Consider the following 19,869-nt stretch of genomic DNA (forward strand, 5'->3'; position numbering starts at 1 on the left):
TCTCCCTTAGGAAGAACCAAGTTTTACCATTAAGACCCTGACAGATTTACCAGCTTTACCTGACACCTCTTGGGATGACTTCCAGGTTCACATTTTCTTCTTTTTGGGAAGACTCCCAGACACACGGGAATAGGTCCTGAGTGATCATATTTGAGCCACACAATCTTGTTTTGTTTGCTATTGATCCATGGTTCAAAAACGTTCAAGTGTGTCAGAATCAGCTGGAGGACTTGTGAAGACGCAGGTGGTAGGACTCATCCTTAAAGATGCCTTTCCAGTAGGCCTGTAGGTGTGGCCCAAGTATCTGCATTTCTAAAAAGTTCTCAGGTGATATTGATGTTGCTGGTCTAGGGACTATATTTTAAGAACCACAGCTATAGATAATTAAGTCAGGGACTGTTGCCTGAGATAGGATAATCAGCTTCTCCCAGGAATTTGAAATTTGGAACAAAGAGCTCAGAGTCTGAGTGCTAGTAGAGCAGTGCTCTGGAGAGGTCTGAAAACTACCACTAGTTTATCCAGTTCCTGTTTTTCTTGAGCCTTGATTGTTTTATCCTTTGAATAAATCCCATTACATTCTTTGTTTTGCATAAACTGGCCATAGAAAGTTTTTGTTGTCAGTTAAAGTGTTCCACCAAGAAAACAGAAAGGATTCGAAGTAGTATGTAAAACAGAGATAATGCGGTCCAGAGAACTGGCCATACTGTGATAGAAGATCTGAGAAGCCAAACACTCAACGCAGAGATTAGCAACAGCAGGAAGCTATCTCTACCCCTAGGCTGGAGGGACAAAGGGAGAAGGTGATGTTAACAGGCCAGGGTGACCTGGAAGAAGCTGGAACCACGACAGACCAGTCCAACAAGGAAAATGCTGCTGCCACTGCCAGAAACATTACCCAATGCACCTCTGTGGATGTGAAGAAATTTCCTAGCTTCTCATTTCCTCCTGCCTCCAATCTCTCAGCAGTGCCTCTCCATACTGAGAAGCTTGGGAACGGCTCCCCGTGTTACTGAGGACAGCAGGGGGACCCTGAGGAAGAACTACATATAGATCTGAGAACAAGTCAAGGACTGGTGCTGTTCAACCCTGAATTTCTCATTTTAGTCTTCAAAGTACATTTTGCCTGCTTACCAGTTAGACTGAGATAATATGTGCATGCTATATTCTTTTTAATAGTCTTTGTTAATAAGAATTTTTAATTTAAATGGGTTTTTATTACCTTGTTCCATAATTAGGCCTGACATTTTTGAGATAATCTTTTGGGAAAAATTGCAAATGATATCAAGAACTAACATTTGTATAGTGCTTTTTCAGTTTGAAAAATATTTTTACATGCCTCATATAATTTAATCCTCAAAAACCTCATGAAATATTATTAACCCTATTTTATAAATAAGAAAACTGAAGCTCATAAAGAATAAATAACACAAATATGCAAAGTAACATGGCTCACAAATAACGGAATGGCACAATCCCAAACCTGGGCTTAGCACACAACCTTGATTATTGTAAAACATCAAGCTATTGCATGAAAGTACACCCAAGGTTACAAACTTTCAATTCTTTCTCTCTATTGATAACTCATTTCCTCCCTTATCTAAAACCCAATATCTAGAGTAAAACCTTGTAACCAGCACTGAAAGAGGTGATTTTAAAAGATCAGCAAAATGCTTGGTGGGGCCTTCTCCCCACCCCCTACCTGGGACTGTCAATTAAATCTATTCCTAGTGGTCTCACAGGTTCCTAATTAACAGGTCACGATTATGGGATGAGGCAGGGCTTTTCTGAAGATCTTCAGAATAGCAGCAGTTATGTAAAATGCAAAGATAGAAAGTAAAGAAACCCATTTTGACTGAGAATATCAATTAGCTAGACAGAGTGGGTGTTTTCATGAGTTATGAGACTACATGGCCACTTAGAAAAAATTAAATGCAAACATACACAATGATTGTGTATGAAAGTGAGTGACTGTGTGTGTATACAGTGATTGTGTAAGAAAGTGAGAGAGAGAGAGTGTGTGTGTGTATGAGTTCCCTTCTGTCTCCATAGAAGTGGTTAAGCTTTCTCTGGTCCTAGTTCTACAGACTGTATTTCTGATGTTAAAGAGCCATCTTTGTTTCCCTTGGTTACTAATGAAACTGTGCAGGGATCAGTTCAAATCCATCACCACTTGCAGAGAATTTTTCCAAATACAATGCCCTCTTTCTGTATCTATTATCTATATTTATAGCTATTCTTTCTGTATCTATTATCTGTATTTATAGCTACGTAATAGGAAGAACAGTTCATATGTGCACATCTCTACATTTATGTGCTGACAATCTATTGTGTATGCTGTCCTTTATACGGAGATGACTATGTCATATGGCACATCCTTATAATATTGTTAAAGAGAACGGAATTTTTGTTTTCAGACAGACCCCATCCTCTCCTTCATTACTGAAGACCCAAGAGAACTTGCTGTAAGGTGATTTCTCCAATAAAATTACTCCTCAGAGTGTGCCTCAATAACATACTTTTATCTACAAGGATAAGCCCTGTCTTAACAGAGAGGCTCCACATTCAATTTATTGACTCAATAAATTTCAGGCTCACTGATGATGTTTCCATCTAAAAGCTTTACACAGTTATAAAATTGGAAGAGCCTTTAGAATCATCCCAGGTCAAGTTTCTCTCTGAATATTTTTCTGCCATGAACTGCATTACATTAAATCTACCCATTAGTTATAATATCAGTGATTATACCCTTGGTCTGATGACCAGGGGAATATTTATATTGTCAGGGTTCATTTTAGATACTATTTGAAATAAATTGAGGACAGAAGAGTGACATTCAAAGTTATATTCTTTCAATGGAGAAAAGTGGGTCTGGTCTATAAAGAACAAGCTTAAAAGAAAATCAGAATTCATCACTAAACATCTCCCTGAGCAAAACAAAGCATTTCCTCTCCCCTGAGATCTGCAACTGGCTTCATAAATATTTTTTCACTTGAACCCAACTTAGTGTTGCAGAATGAACGGAGAAAATGAATAAGAAGAGTTCCACCAACACTTCAGTAGGGAGTTGTCTGAAATCTTAATTGTGAACCTTCTTTTCTCAAGATGCACAGTCTTCTAGAGGTTTTGCTAGTGTAACGGGTGTGTGAGTTGATCCTTATATGGGATCGAGACACATCAAATGCTACTATAATTTACATTTACAACTCGAGTAACTAAATGCATTGATTCTTTTCATATTAAGACACGGTATTCATTGAATAACGAAAAATGCCACAGGAAAAAAAGTGTTAACAATACAACTTGCCTAAAGGGTCAGAATTCTGCTACACACCTTTTGCTTACCTTTAAATAAACATTTAGGTGTGTTAAGAGCAGGACAATTCTTGCACAGCACGATGTTGTTTGGTTTAACGTCTTTATAAAAATATTTGAAAAGAAAGATATGGAAAATGAGGGGGGAATGTTGTGCATTTAAAAACACGTTATACATATATACACAATTTATTAAAACTTTAGACAAGGACATTTTCGTCCTGGGAGTGGAGAGCCACCAGGGCGGGAAGTCCGGGGCAGGATGAACAAAAGCATGGCTGTGCGATAGCATTATCTCTGCAGCAGAAGCAAGCGCCCTGGCGGAAGGTTGCGGCGACTGTCTAGTCTATCACACCGCATTTCTGGTAGTGACAACAACCGTTATTGTCAGCTCAGCCGACTAAGTGTTTCCCCGTCTTCTGCCTGGTCACCTGGTCTCCGTTAAATGGGAAGGGGAAAAACGTGAATTGAGCCAAGTGGGGTACAAGGAGATTCCTCCGCTTTGGGACCGGCGTCGCCCCATCCTCTGAGAGATGTTGAGCGGGGAAAATTCGAGGACCGTATTTAACCCAGAAACCAGTGAGTTCTTCGAATTAGCTGCTGCTACGCGTGGGGAAGGCAGAAAGTCTAAATCGTCGCTTCCCAGCAGGGGCCAAGAAAGCCCAGTTAGTTAGAGCCGGGTTGGACTACGCGAGCCCCGGGCCCTCAGAGCCCGCGCGGGGCAGAGCAGAGGTCAAGAGGCGAGACTGCAGGGCAGCCCTCCCACTCTCCCGTGCGGTCCGCAGCTCGGCTTCAGAACGACCACCGTAGCACTGCAAAGCCGAAAGCTGGGAGGGGGCGGGTCCTGAAGGGGGCGGGAACAAGGGGCGGGGCAGAAGAGTCGAGGAGTGTTTCGGGAGGTGTAGTTCCACGAGTCCCGACAGCAAAGCTGTCCCGGCTCCGCAAGTAGATGGGGACAACAACTCCCAGAAATCTGCGCGCCCAACCAGAGCGTCCATGCGCAGTGGGAGCCACTTTGTATCCTATCAGGCGAGGAGAGGGTGATGTCACCTGCGAGTTAGTAACCTACGAGCGGCTGTGTAGGAAACTGTTTAACCGGATCCCATTGTACCCAGAGTGCAGAGCCGCCTTTTCAGCATGCAGGGGCTGCTCAGGTAAGGGGGACGCGCCTCCTTGCCCGCCGCACTCATTCATTAAGTGGCACCGCTCAGTGGTGCGGAGGTGGGCGTGCTTCCGTGGGCCAGGCGCTGGGTTCGCGGCGCGCCCTCCCGCTGCCTCCCCGGAGCTCCCAAGCCAGTAGGTAAATATTAAACCCGTCCTTCAGGTTGGGTCTGGGTGGGAACGGGACCGATACAGCTTTCGGCTGCTAAGCTGGGGGTGGGAAAATGGCTGCAGCGCAACGCAAACCAAGGCAGCAGGGAGGAAGACGCCCCCAAGGACGGGGGTCCCTCCCTCCTTTCTTTCTCAGGCGCCCAGCTGGCCGGAGAGCCGGCGAGATACCACTCGCCGCCTTGCTGCAGGCTCCCCGGGGCTGGGGCAGCGGGTACTGCAGCGGCGGCAGGGAGCTCCCGGCCCGGCGGCTCCGAGAGGGAGATCCCCGAGGCAGGCTTGGTGGACACGGCGGTGGCGACAGGGAAGGAGGGACTCGTGTACCCGTCCGCTTCCGAGCCGAACCACTGGCACCCTCACTATCAGCCCCATTCAAAAGGGACGGAATGCCTGTAATTCAGACTAAGTTGGAGCTGAATGTCTCAAAACAGAGAGAAAGGAAATCGGGCGTTGCGGAGGGAGAGCGGGGTGTTGGCGGCCGGGGAGGCTGCGCCGCCTGCGGACCCGGTTGTGAGACGCCGCAGAGCGCTCCTGCCGCCAGTCCCTCTCGGGAGGGCGCATCTCAGTCCCCACGCTCCCTTGGCAGAGAGCACCTGGGATGGGGCGAAGCGCCTGCCCTGGAGCCCTGGGCCAGGAGGTGGTGGCGCGGGGGTGGAGTGTCGGATAATCTAATGATTAGGCTCGCTGTGGGGCAGGAGGGCTGGATAATCGGGTTTACCCAGCTGGTGCCGAAAGCCAACAGCTTGTGATCGGCTTGCCTTCTGACTGGAAACGTGCGCCAGACCCAGATCTCTCAAAGTCCTCTGAATGTTCTTTCCCTTTACCTAGTACCTTCATTTGTTCGTTTACTTGTTCATCAAACCCTGCTAAGATCTCAGGTTGTTCACGGACTGGCTTTGCGGAGTTCTACCTCTCGCCCCATAACATATTTAGTGATGCCTGAACTTCATTCCCCTCTCCTGCATCTCCACTTTCTGGAGAGCATCAAGAGCAAATGCCACCCGTGACCGTTTTGCTCTCGTAGAGCTGGTAGTTTCTTGAGATTCGAGAAGGACCCAGTGAATTGAAGCGGACTTGCCTGCAAGATGAATCCCGTTGCCATGGCGACTTCTGCCTTCGGAATCTTAGCTGCTGCCACTGCTGTTTCGATTCGATGTGGCTCTGCGGGCAGCTGGGAGGGCGTGGCTAGTGGGTGTGGTCAAACGCTCGCCCCGGCCCAGCTGCTTTCTCCTCCTTGCCCCCTTCACAGCCCCAGGACTTTCCCATTTCTTTCCTAAATAGCTTGGACAGAGTTCTAGACCCCTTTCCCTTCCCCGTGCCACACCTCGTCACGCCTCCTCCTTCCCTGAAACTAATTGTTTGGCGCGTTTTTCCTGAGGCAAACTCTGAAAATTATAATTTGAAAAATCTGTTTCCTCTTTCGGGCAGCCGTATGATTTCCCCAATAAGGTAATTTATTGTGTTGGAGGCAGCTTTGTCTTGAAGGGTGCCCTCCCCTCTTCTGCGTAAAGAGAGCTCTCAATTTGCTCTAGGTGCAGCTGATTGGAAGTGATTAGGGACAATTAATAACAGTTGGAAGTCACTGCAGTCCCTTGTGGTTTTCATAAGATCTAAAGCCAGCCTAGAGGGTGCAGGTCCTTGAGGGCAAAGCATGCAGGGCCATAACTAGGAGCCTTGGGTCCTACTCTGGCTCTGTCAGTCACTGGCTGCTCAAGGCTGGGGTTAACCCTTTGTTTCCTAATGTTAATTCTGGGTGCAATAGCCTATGACTCTAAGATAGACTTGGTCATTGTCCTTTTTTTTCCCCCTCAAAGTAATCTGAAGTTAAGAATTTAAACCTAGCTTCTAATACTGTGCTATCGGGTTGTATCTCTGAGCCTTACTTGTGTGGCATAATAGCCTGGTTCTTCATGGCAACCCTTCAAAGTGGACAGGCAGCTGTGTTACTATTTGTAATACTGTTTATACCACCACTACTATTATTCCAGTATCTGGACTCTTCTAATTATACTTTAATATTATAAATAATTGTTTAGGTTTTCCCTTTTTATAGATTCCTAATGCAGTTATTTGTAATTACATTAATTGTAATTGACTTACACAAATATTTTGTTTCCCCTCTGCTTGCATTTTATACCAATGTGCATTATCACAGATGTTGCAATTATTGGGGCAAGTGTGTATATGAGAGTATATATGCATGTATATCCATAGTCAGGTAAATGCTTGGGATTGCTGTATGTTTGGTGGTTGACACTTACCATCTTAAGTAGGTGGCTACATCCCCATGAGGAAACAGAATCAGAAGTTGTCACTTTTTATTTTTTTTTCCTGGGACTTATCATTAAATGAAAATTCCCAGCTGGGCATGGTGGCTCACACCTGTAATCCTAGCACTTTGGGAGGCCAAGGCAGGCAGATTGCCTGAGCTCAGAAGTTCGAGAGCAGCCTGGGCAACACAGTGAAACCCCATCTCTTATGTTAAAATACATAAAATTATCCGGATGTGGTGGCGTGTGCCTGTAGTCCCAGCTACTGAGGGGGCTGAGGCAGGAGAATTGCAAGAACCCAGGAGGCGGAGGTTGCAATGAGCTGAGATCACACCATTGCATTCCAGCCTGGGTGACAGAGCGTGACTCCGTCTCAAAAAAAGAAAGAAAATTTCCTTCATTCTTCTACTTGTCTACCCTACTAGATTATAAGCTTCTTGAGGGCAGGGTCTTTGTCTTGTCCTTTTCTATCTCCCCAGCATTTAGAGCAGTTTGTTTATTTGTAGGTCTTTAATAAATATTTTTAAAATGAATATTAACTAGCATAACTATGATTGGAGATCCAAGGTCTGTATTATTTCCACTGATAGTTCTGTCATCCGTGGTAATATTCCCCTAAGCTTCCTGCCAAGCAGTTTCATTTCAGCATAAACCAAAACTTGTCTGGCTTAAAAGGCTTTCTGTGTATTTGAAATAGACAGATGAATTTCCTAAGTATTTACGTTTAGAATACATTCCCTCACATAGACTATTTCTTTCTAGTTACAATTTATTACCCCTGAACCAGGCATTTCTAGATTTCTCTCAGTTGCACTATATTTGGCCCAGATAATTTTCCCCGGAGGTGTCTGACACGTGAATAGGGAGAGAGACCAGGACAAAGATACCTAGAAGCTTTTGCCAGGCCACCAGTGTCTCCCAGAAGAGCTGGGAGACAATAGTCCTCTCACCTGAGGCAGAGCCATTCTGTAAACAGGATCAGTAGTCTCAGGCTGGTTGATGTGAAAGAACATTTGCCTGATATTTGTAACATGTTACCATCCAGTAGTTGGATTCTGTGGGTTTTCAGGAGCATACATTAGTGAGGAGGTGTGATAATGAAGACGGTGTAGTGGGTCACATACTTGGGTGTTGCTTACCAGGGGCTCAGTGAGTAGGTGCTAAGGAATTTGAATCCTCGCTTTCTTGTTTTGTGGACATGTTCTGGGTGTTAAGAGGGTGTGTGTGTGTGTGTGTGGTTTTATTTGAGCTACATTGTTTAAAAGGCTGCTTTTAGTGTTGGCACTATAGTCCTTAAAACAAATAAGGTGTTTACAAACAAACCAGTTCTAATTGAAAGTGTTTCATTTTGTAAATATTTGGGAAATGTCATAAAGAGAAACTTGAGGTCTTCTGTGAAAATGCTTTAAACGTTGCAGCTATTGGACCAGAGGAAACACGCTTTTCCAACAAAGCTTGGTATCGCTGAGTGCCCTAGGTGTTTGGTTCAGGAAATAATCACAGAGTTTGTAACGGCTGTGGGGCCCTCCTGGCTTCAAGCCATGCTCTGGTATTTCCAGTGTTAAGTCTATCCTTATATTGCTGGAAACCAAGCAAGGTGTCCAACTTGGGTTAGCAATCTTGTTTCTCTCTAGAGGGGACACCAGTCAAATGAAAGTTCTATATTCTGTTGTGATTTTTTCTTTGGTTGAGGAATATGGTGACTTATTTTGGTATTACAATTTCTAACTTGGTAATAGAGGTAATCTTCTAAGTGAAGAGCTATCTTAAATACACACAGCATCTGTTGTAGTGATTTCAAGACCTCAAAGTTTAGAGGAAACTGACTGCACAGGTACTATTTAAGAAATTGGTACTGAGAGCATTTTCTGTATTTCTGTATGTGGCTTGGGGGTAATGTCTGGTTGGCAGATCAGGCTAGGGTATATGATACCTCTCTTGAAAATGCATTCACTTAGCAAATGTACTGTCTTTTATGTAGACTGTATTATTTAGAGTGGCTGAGGCTGCTGATAGAGAGCAGCATTGAAGCATGAATCTGAAGTGCACCCCCCTTCTCTGAGCTGTCACCTTGTTTGTACTCCCACTGAGACAGGGACAGATGAACATGAGATTCAAGTCGATTTTGGTGACCTACATTTCACTGAAGCAGACTTTTTTTTTTTTTTTTTTTTGCAGAAAGAATAGGTTACCTTTTAATTTTTTAGTATCCTTTCCACTGTTCTAGGAGCAGGGAAGAAGACAGCATTTCAGGGAGAGTTTGCATTCGTAGAACATGTGTCTAAAAACGAACTGAATGTTAAGTCCTAGAAGTACAGTAAGTGCACAGAGCCTTCCCCATCGTTAATCTGGTGTTACCAAATACACCCTCAGCTTTGGTGAGCTTGTTTTCCTCATTGGTGTTCAAGCGTTCTTGGTTTTTACTGCCTCTGTGACTTTCTGCAGTAATGGCTGTCCACCTCTGGAATGTGTATTCCTCTGAGTGTATAGATTCTCTTGTGCTTTCATATCTAGCTCAGGTGCCACAGCTTCCAGGAAACTTTCCTTGCCTGTCCCTCAGCTTTCACCCCTGCTTCCTCCTTAGAGCACTTAGCCTGACCATACAATACTTACAGTCAAGTTGATACTGATAGTGTATGTGAGGTGCCTACCTCATGCCAAGCCCTTTCTAATGCTTTCCGTGGGCTACGTCATTGACTCCACACAATTATATAAGATAGGTACTTTTATTGCCATGTTTTAGATGAGGAAACTGAGGCATGAAGAAGTTAAAGAACTTGCCTAGCTCAAGCCACACAGCCTGTAAATGGCAGACCAGGTTAGGGACCCAAGCAGTCTAGTTCTTTATACCTCTGCTGTTGCCTGGCTTCTGACTTTGCTGCATGTTATTCATTCCTCTGCAACTCAAGTTGGGGGAATCAGTTTCCTTTGCATCTCTTAATTCTCTGACAGTGCTGGGTCAGTATGTCCTGGGTTAATTGAGAGTAAAGTGAAGTCTTCTCGTCATGGGTTCTTATTTTCTGGGACAGAAAATGTTGGGTGAGATTAAAAATGTTGCTTTTGTATATTTAAATGATACAACTAATGATACAACTTTGGAGCTCTCTTTTGCTATGTGAACAATAGAGTAATTATTTGAAAAAGGAAATGCTCTATATCTATTTGGAGCCTGTCCAGCATTAGACCCTATTTGTAAAGTGAGATAACTTTTCACTAGGTTGAATCCCTCTTCTGATAAAAGATCTTCTCACCCAGAACAGGGCCACAGAAGCCTGCATTGAGAGTTAAGAGGGCCTGTAATTTCTCAGCTTCCCTCTTCCCTATAGTCTTTTAACATAAATTGTGAAAGCTCTTTTGAAAAGAAAATAATGAACACTTGAGCAGTAGTCAAGCATGTAATCTAATATTGGATAGCCTTAGATATTAAAATAAACGTTTTCCCCCTCCTCAGAAGAGAGACTTTTATTTATTTTTACAGTGGAGCAAATTTGGTACAAAATAAACAATTACAATTCTTTTAAACCATAGCCATAGTTGTGAATTAAATGGGGAAAACTAAGGAAGCAAGTTCAATTTCCAGTGCAGTTGGTGTGATTTCCTGACTTACAATAGATCTTTTCCTTTTGGCTTAAAACTAGATATTGTGCCACTTAGACAATATTTAATGAAGACAATTGACTAAAACACGAGGAAATAATAGGAAAGCTGTGCCTTAACGGCATAGTGCCAGGAAGGGAAACATGAAAACCAAAGGCTTGTTAGCCATTAGGCTACACAATCGTAACATTTATTGAACAGACATTGACTTCAGAAGCTTTTTTTTTCTTAATCATTCATCTTGTTATACTTTCTAAGTATGTCATTCACCTTTAGTAATAACCTGAGCTCATTCTGTTCTATAAATTACACCAGAATTCGAGTTTTAAGGCTACCTGTATTTCTGCTGGCACACAATTAAGGTCACCTATTAAACTAGTCTTTGTCCTTTTTATGTCTAAAAAAAAATACCTGCAGTGCGATTGGAAAACATTGCCCATCTGATAGACTTCCTGAATTTAGGCTTACAAGAGTTAGATAGCCCAGATCCTAGCTTTGGGCATTGTTGGAGTAATACAGATGCCCGTCTTTTGTTTTCTGAGATGAGTTCTTATATTCTGGCTTGTTGGCTAAGCTCAGTTTGTTAGTGACGCACAAACCAGGTCAAGGGCATGAGTTAGCTTTGCCTTGTTTTGGAGCCACAACTGCACCTATAATTCTAGTTGGATTTTTTTCTGTTTCCTTTTTGTTTTAATTAATCATGTTCTTGGGGACTATACTGTACATTGTGGATATATCAGTGCACAGCTATCACTACTAGGGGCGAAAAAAAAAGATGCCATATTTTAAAGTGAATTCGTAGGGAAACCTTGTAAGTGAGAGGCAAGACTGCCAGCAGCTTGTTAAGGAACCGTGTATGCTTCTGACGGTTGTCCTCCTGTGAAGATTAGGTCAGGACTCTACCAGCTTCCAGAAAGTTTGCCAGAGTCAATGGCCTTGGTCTTTTTCCTTTCTTGGCAGAATGACAGATGTCATCAATGTGTGTTTGGGTGCTACTTCTGGGCTTACTCTTGTATAAAGTTCTTCATATTTGTACCCTAGAAGAAGAGTGAAGGGTGGTGATTAACATTATTCACCAGATGAGACAGAGTTTTCATATGTGCCTAAGCTTAAATTTTTATTAGTTTCATACAGAGTTGATAAAATCAAGCAGCGAAATGTCTAGACACAAGTTAAGTTAGAAACTGCAGTTCTGTAACAAGAGGTTTAGACCAGGGACCCTTCTAAATCCCCAGAATTTATTAGAAAACTAATTGTAAGAAATTAAAGGAAATGAAACAGACAGCTTAAACTATTTGAAAAACCTTGTTGCATCCTCTATAAGTTGGTGAAATTGTAAATATGGAAAATGTCATACATTTCTGTTGAAGGCAACCCATTTAGAATTATTTTTTTCAAATGCAGCTATAGTAAACCCAGTATTAGTGACTGTTATTTGATTTAGGCTGAGGGTGGGAAAAGAAGCAACAATATAATTTCTGTTTGGTTTTCCCATCCTAGTTTGTGTGGCAATCATTTCTGCGTTAGAGGTACTTCCCTCAACACTCAGTTGGTAATGTGAACTAAAAGTCAGAGGACATGCAATAAATAAATGCTGGCATTGAAGCCAATGGCTGAGACTGCCGGCACCATGTTCTCAGAAGGTTAAATGAACAGGCCTGCTATTATATTTTTGTGTTTTTAAAGTCAAGAATAGAGATTGAACTGGAAATACTCTATGACCCATTTAGGGCTTGGGATTCTGTGAGTAGGTAACACTTCCAACTATAGAAGTTCTAGGAACTGCGGCAGGAAACTGCCTTGCCTATAATATTTTCTGCTAAGGGCTGGTTAAATTTTTTTTTTAAATGTATATAGTTTTACATTTAACCCAATTTCTTTTCAGACTGTGACTGAAGTTATGTTTCTTTCATACCTAACCTTTTCCTTCTGTACTCCCTGCATTGCAATTTGACAGTTCTGCTCTTGTGGCCCCTCTGTGGGCAGGGTGAGAAGGCTGTCTCCAGTCTGCCAAGTTTCATATCCTGGGATCCCCATCACTGACCTTAAGAAAAGCATGTCTTCCCCCCTTAACCTTCTAACTTAGAATGAGAACTGTGAGGCAGCCAGGAGAGGACAGCTTACATTGTAAATCTCCCATGCTCACATTGTTTTTCTCATGTTGAGGGAAGTAGGTAGAGGGGAGGACAGAGGGAGTTACTGGGTTTCACTTATCATTTGTTTCCCTCTGGATGGCCTTTGTTTATGCTGTCTCTTCAGGCCAGGAATTCCTCCAACATAAAGCATTCGTACACTCGGGGATATTCATATCAGGGCTTCCTCCTTCTTGCTTTTCCATTTGCTGATTTGCCTTTCTTCTCTACAGCCGGATCTGGAAGAAGGGGTGGAGATACTTAACCTGCTTTTATGCTTCTGTTAGGGTGTAAAGAGATTTTAAAACAGTGATGTAGGACAAATATGTGGATGACTTTTCTAATGAGGAAGGAGGATAATGTGGAGTAACTGTAGATTTAATTCACATGTAACTTCTATTTGATAGAGTTTAATCACACGTTTGACACCTTGAATGAAATCTCTTCACCTGTCACTTGGTGCTTTGCAATTGTACAGAGGGAAAAGACACACTGATTTTAGGTTCAGTTTGGGTAATCTTGGCAATTCCTTTAAACTTTCTGGGCTTCTCTTTTCTCATTTCACCTTGTATTCACGTAAAATAAGCTATCTTCTGGATAAAACTTCTAAATTTTTGGGAAGACAGTATCCTCTTAAAATAATGACCTCACTTATGTGGCATTGTATAATCGTCAAAGTAATATCCATTGAGTTTCCCTAAAATGGAGACCAGTGAGGAGGGAGAACTCTGATTTTTTGCCTCCAGTTTTCAACCTTGGCCGCCCCTGCTTTGGCACAGTGTCCTGAGATCCTGTTCTTGGCTGGAGCTAACCCCCCACAATCTGATCCCCAGTCTCTTCTCAGCTGCACAGCTCAGGAGTTCTGTAGGATATAAGGGATGAAACTCGACAGGGTCTTTTGGTGATCATACAGTTCTGTTTAAATTGATCATCACTTTATTTTTTTAGCTTTTACTTAATTTTTTTTTTTTTAATTCGACATGAGGTCTTGAACTCCTGGTCTCAAGCAATACTCCAGCCTCAGCCTCCCAAGTTGCTGGGATCACAGGAGTGTGCAGCTGTGCCCAGCTGATCATCACTTTAAACTGGAGTCTGACCACCAGGGGTTCACAGAGTGAATGTAGCCAGCTGTCCACGTTTTGCTTGGCCAGCACAGTATTATTTTTAAAAAGGAATATTTTAGTGAGCATTTATGTTCTGATTTGTCACAGACCTTACCAGACCCTAGTGCCTGATGCATAGCCACTTAGTTTATGTGATATTTATCACCTTGGCCCTTGAAGGCATGAGTTTGTGATTACTATCTTCAACTAAATTAAATTGGGATGAATGTCTCTTCAAAGGTTTATCTAGCTGTGGGCTGGCCGATGACCCATTTTTGTACTGTAACCCAGGGTTTCCCAACGTCAGCACTCTTGAAATTTGAAACTGGATAATTATTTGTTGTGAGGGGGATTGTGCTGTGCACTATAGGACGTTTAACAGCATCCCTGGCCTCTATGCACTAGATGCCAGTAACATCCCCTCCTCCAGTTGTGACAACTCAAAATGTCTCCAGACATCGTCAAATGTCCCCTGGGGGCAAAATCACCCATGGTTGAGAGCCATTTGACAGATTTTTGGATGGCCTGAAGACTTTAATCGTTGAACCAAGCCTGGATATTTAGGGATAAATTGGAATTCATCTGGGAAACTGAGCCACCCTGCTGTTTTTATTTATTTGGGCAGTTGGTTAGAGCAAAGTAAAGGTCAGTGGATTAGACCCTTTAGAGTCACTTCTCCATTCTTCCATGACCACAGCCTGGGAGGTCAGCCACATTTTAAGGATGTGTCCTTGGTCACAACAGGAGACTGTGAGACATTGATGCTGGGTCAGTGTAAGCCCAGCAGAGCTAGTAGGTAAACAGCTTTGAAGCCCATGGCCTGTGTTAGTAGGTCAGTAATGCTGTCTGTGGGTAAGGAGGATGAGGCTTTGGGGAAAGGGAAGGCCAACTCTGTCATTATTGTCAAAGGCCAAAATGCTTTAGAAAAAATGCCTTAAGCCTTTAAAAATGACAGCTTATCTCAAATCAGCAGTGTGGGAAGGGCTCCGAAGAGGATTAGCACAGTGATGTTCCATTTTTTATTTCTCCCTCAAACAAGAATGTTTTTTAAACTTGACTCTAAAGCTTGGGCTTTGGCAACACTGAAACTTATCTTGCCTTTCAGAAAAAAACGTTGGTGAGATTTTCAGGGTACAAAATGAAAATGTTATAAGGTTTTAAAAACCAACCCAAGTTCCCTTCGTGAGCAACTAATGCAAAGGTAATGCTTAGGGAAGCATATATTTTCATATAAAATGTAAAACAATGTTACATTTCATGTAAAATGTAAAACAACATTCCTTTGCAGAGGGATTGGTGGGATTTCTCAGGGTTTCCACACCTCTTCTGCTCTGTCTGGTCTTGTAGTCCTCTGCTCTGGATACGCATCAGAATGTTCACAGTGGATTTTAAAAAAAGAGATGCTTAGGGATGCCAACTCAATAGATGTGGAGTTGGGGTCCATTCTACAGGATTCTTAAAGATCCCCAGGTAATTCTCACATTCAACAAAAATAGGAACATAGGTGAGAAGAGTGAAAGATCTTGTGTTCAGGAAATGTAGTTACAGTTGCAGATGTGTGCTGGGTCTGGCTGCCTACCTGGTTAAGTGCACAGCTCTGTTTTTAAAAATTTTATGTCTGACTGGGCATGGTGGCTCACACTTGTAATCCCAGCACCTTAGGAGGCTGAGGTGGGTGGACCACCTGAGGTTAGGAGTTTGAGATCAGCCTGGCCAACATGATGAAACCCTGTCTCCACTCAAAATTAGCTGGGTGTGGTGGCAGGTGCCTGTCATCTCAGCTACTGGTGAGGCTGAGGCAGGAGAATTCCCTGAAGCAGGAGAACCAGGAGGTGGGGTTGCAGTGAGGCAAGATTGTGCTCCTGCATTCCAGCCTGGGTGACAGAACAAGACTACATCTCAAAAAAAAAAAAAAAAAAAATTAGCTGGATGTGGTGGTTCGCATCTGTAGTTCCAGCTACTTGGGAGGCCGAGGCAGGAAAATCTCTTGAACCCAGGAGGTGGAGGTTGCAGTGAGCCAAGATGGTGCCACTGCACTCTAGCCTGGGCGATGGTGCAAGATTCTGTCTCAAAAAAAAAAAAAAAATCATGTCCATTTTTATGTGACTTTATAAAAATTTTCTTAGAATTTTGTATTTGTGATAAGGAAAGGTCTTTTACCTGTCATATAGTGTGCACTACCTAATACACTGAACCTAATGCTTCTACTAATATTGAAGCTCTATTATATTTTGATGGGTTTAACTGAAAAACCTCTAAATCTGTAGATGAATCAATTTACGTTTTAATCTACTGTGTAAAAGAAGGAAACAAACTACCCATTCACAGATAGTCAATTCCATGAGCATCCTTGAGATAAAAATTGAGCAGGAGAGTAGTAGTAAATGCTCTTTTTAGAATTCCTTCTAGAGAAGGATCTCAAATAATCTAGAAAGGATCTAGGTTCTTTCACAGCTACCTCTGTGAGCTTCCTGTGAGACCTCCTCAGGCTTCATAGATGTGGGCAGGTCTGTTACAAGTTTCCCTCCTTAGCCTGTTCCATGTTGCCAGCACTACATCTCACGGAGGACCTTGTCGGGAGAGCAAATAAAATGGCTTGGGAAAAAACATTCAGATAGAATTTCAGATCCAAGTTTCTAGCAAGCATAACAGAAGCAAGGAAAATGACTGATTTTTTGGGAAAATATACTGGGCATTTTATGGACTATTCCATCAACCATGGAAACAACACTAAAACATCATCCATTTGTTCATTTGCTGTGTAAAAAATGTTTTTAGTGTTGAGCATTTTAGAATGCTGTTTTATGTTCTTAGGGAAATACCCAATTTTTTCCTTGTTTTACTTATATAAAGCTCAGATCATCCTCTGTCTTCAGCTTCTAAAACAAACAGATCACCTGTGCAATAGGTGAAGAGTTTCCCCAATGAAATGCTCTTTGCTTTCCCTGGAAAGTGCTTCATATTTTGCTTATTTGGAGCATGTTCATTTTTTCAAAGGAATGTTTACAACATCAGTTATAGGAAGCTCTACAATCACAAATCAGTTTTTAAGATATTTGTTATGCCTATGGTCAAATCTTATTATTATTATACTTTAAGTTCTGGGGTGCATGTGCAGAATGTGCAGGTTTGTTACATAGGTATACATGTGCCATGGTGGTTTGCTGCATCCATCACCCCATCATCTACATTAGGTATTTCTCCTAATGCTATCCCTCCCCTAGCCACCCTATCCCCTGACAGACCCCAGTGTGTGGTGTTCCCCTCCCTGTGTCTACCTATGGTCAAATCTTTTACCCAGTTCTTTTCTTTCCTAAATGTTGATTTTGAATCTTGAATGGCCATGGTTTTCTACTACAAGGGAAATGTGTTAGCATGACATAGTGTTGAAGAAAGAAGGACAGTTAAAGACAGAGGATGAGCTTTCTTTTGGAGATGATGAAGATGTTCTAAAAGTAGTGGTAATAGTGACACATTTGTGAATCTCCTAAAACCCACCAAATTGTACACTGTATATTAATGAATTTTATGGTGTGCAAACTGTATCTCAAAGCTATTGTTAAAAAAGCATTTAAAAGATCAGACTAAGTAGAATCTGAGAAAGATTTTTAGGCCTTAGGGATAAGGCCTAGAGGTAGAAAAACTATATGATAAACAGTGTGTATTTGCACAATTTACTAGGTCCATGTATATAGAGATATTTCAAGAAGCATATACATTTAGGAGTAAAGCAAATGTCAGGTTTTCCAGATTCCTATTATTGAGAACAGTTCAAGATTTTCTATACTTACAATGTATGAATTAGTTAAGTTAAAATTCTTACAGAAAATAGGTAACATATAAGTGTATAAAACGATATTTGGATTTGCTGAGATCTTTGACAGGAGTATTTTTGTTGAATCAGGTTTTAACTTCTTTAAAACGAAAAAGTATTCTTAAAGGAGAGAGACATTTCAGTTCTGAGTTTTGGAAAATGACCAGATTTAAAAAATTTAGGTCATGAAATAATAGTTTTTTTACAGTGAGTCTTTGCTAGTTATTTCATATCTGTAGGCTCTCCAAAGACATGTCTTTTGTCCTTAAAGACATTATATACTATATTTAAAATCTTTACCATTGGAATATTCTGTTTTTAAAAATGCAACACTTTAAATTCAGAGAATAACTTCGTATGGTTGTTACTGAAAGAAAATAGAAGAAGTTATCTAACGTAAACTTCATTTTGTAGGAAAAGATAGCCTTGGGATGAGATAAATAAGAACACAGTAAGTTAAAAGAGTGGATGGCCAACTTTTTCTGTAAAGGGCCAGGTGGTAAGTTAGTTAATTAGTTAGTTAGTTTGTTTGTTTGTTTTGAGACAGGGTCCAGTGCAGACCTCCCTGAGCTCAGGTGATCCTCCCACCTAAGCCTCCTGAGTAGCTGGGACTACCATGCCCACCTAAATTTTGAAAATTTTTTATAAAGATGGGGATCTCTCTACATTGTCCAGGCTGGTCTCGAACTCCTGGGCTCAAGAAATTCTCCCACCGTGACCTCCTAAAGTGCTGGGATTATAGGCATGAGCTACTGCACGTGGCCCCCAAAGTGTTCTAAACTATGTGCAAGTGGAGAACCTGAAGAGATTTTTCCTTAACCTCTCTTGATACATGTAAGATTATGTAATTCACTTGATCTTTCAGGGGCTCAGGTATTTTTTGTTTTTGTTTTTTTTGAGTTGGAGTCTGTCTCTGTTGCCTAGGGTGAAGTGCAGTGGGGAGATCTTGACTCACTGCAACCTTCACCTACTGGGTTCAAGTGATTCTCCTGTCTCAGCCTCCTGAGTAACTGGGACTACAGGCACATGCCACCACACCCAGGTAATTTTTTGTATTTTTAGTAGACACAGGGTTTCACCATATTAACCAGGATGTTCTTGATATCCTGACCTCACAGTCTGCCTGCCTCGGCACAGGCATGAGCCACTGTGCCCGGCCAGGTATTTAATCTATAAAATAAGATGTACTTATTCCACTCTTATTTCAATATTTAAAATTAATTGGAAAAAAGATTAGAGCTCCTAGAATGCAGGGTGTTAACAGTAGAAACTCATTAGGATCAAACTACTTTGAGGAGAAATATTGGAAATCAAGTCTACTTTTCTGAAGTTTTGACAAATCAGTTTGTATTATTTTCGGCTACTTTGAGCAAAAAAATAATAGATTTCAGGAGTTAGAGTCTTGACTGGGTTTCTTTTGTTGAATTAGTAAAACTTATTTATCATAGCTTACATTTGTTTTAAAACCTATTTTGATAAATTATTAGTCTCTTTCATTTTAATTAGTGTTGTGGCCTATATCTATTTGTAGATAGTTGATCTGTTTGTAGATAGTTTGTAGATACCTATTTGTAGATAGCTGATCTATATGTAGATAGTTGATGCTAAAGAATAATTCTCAAAGAGTTTAAAAATAAGACTCTCAAAATGATAAACACATGCCAACAATTTTACTTCATGAATGAGGGAACCAGTAAGATGTTAAGGCTCATTCACAGGAGAATTTGAAGAACAGGTGTCTATATATCTGTCTACCAATCTGTCATCTATCCACAATCAGAAATGCTGAAATAAATTTGCTAGTGTATACAACACTGTTTAATATTTTCAAGGGCTGTGAAATGTAATGTTTGTTTATCTTTTCTATAGGCATGTAAGGCAGTTGTTTCACTACCAGGCAAAATTCATTTGTTTTGCTATGGACAAGAAGCATTACATTACTGTGTGTTTTTTTGCAACTTAGTTTCTGCCTCTACAGAGCTTTGAGATAGTCTGGTCCATCAGGTTCTCAAACTTTTTGATTTCAGGACCCTTTGACCCTACTAAAACTTGAAGATCCCAAAGAGATTTTACTGGCTAATGTATTTATCATGTTAGAAATTAGAATTAAGAAGCTTTACAATTATTCATCATTTTATTTAAAACATATTAATAATGAAACCTATTTCATGTTATGTGAATGATGACTTCATCATGGGTATTAAGGCTCTTCAAAAATTCTACTCTATAGTTGTTGAGAGAATAAGAATGAAAATGACAATATCCTAGTGTTATAATGAAATCAGTTTTGAACTCACAAACACACTAAAAAG

At 41.4% G+C, this 19,869-nt stretch overlaps 1 protein-coding gene across 2 annotated transcripts in view; it reads left to right on the forward strand.

Moving 5' to 3' along the window:
- Positions 1-4,353: 4,353 nt before the first annotated feature.
- DAAM1 (dishevelled associated activator of morphogenesis 1) overlaps positions 4,354-19,869 on the forward strand; it is a 186,814-nt gene continuing 171,298 nt past the window's right edge. For both annotated transcript variants that reach the window (XM_012442281.3, XM_012442283.3), the window contains exon 1: positions 4,354-4,466. The gene's annotated coding sequence lies outside the window, so the exon portion shown is untranslated. The remainder of the gene's footprint in view (positions 4,467-19,869) is intronic.

The sequence above is a fragment of the Aotus nancymaae genome, unplaced genomic scaffold (assembly GCF_030222135.1).
Source record: "Aotus nancymaae isolate 86718 unplaced genomic scaffold, 86718_ANA_hifiasm-v0.15.2.pri h1tg000062l, whole genome shotgun sequence".
Classification (NCBI taxonomy): Eukaryota; Metazoa; Chordata; class Mammalia; order Primates; family Aotidae; genus Aotus; species Aotus nancymaae.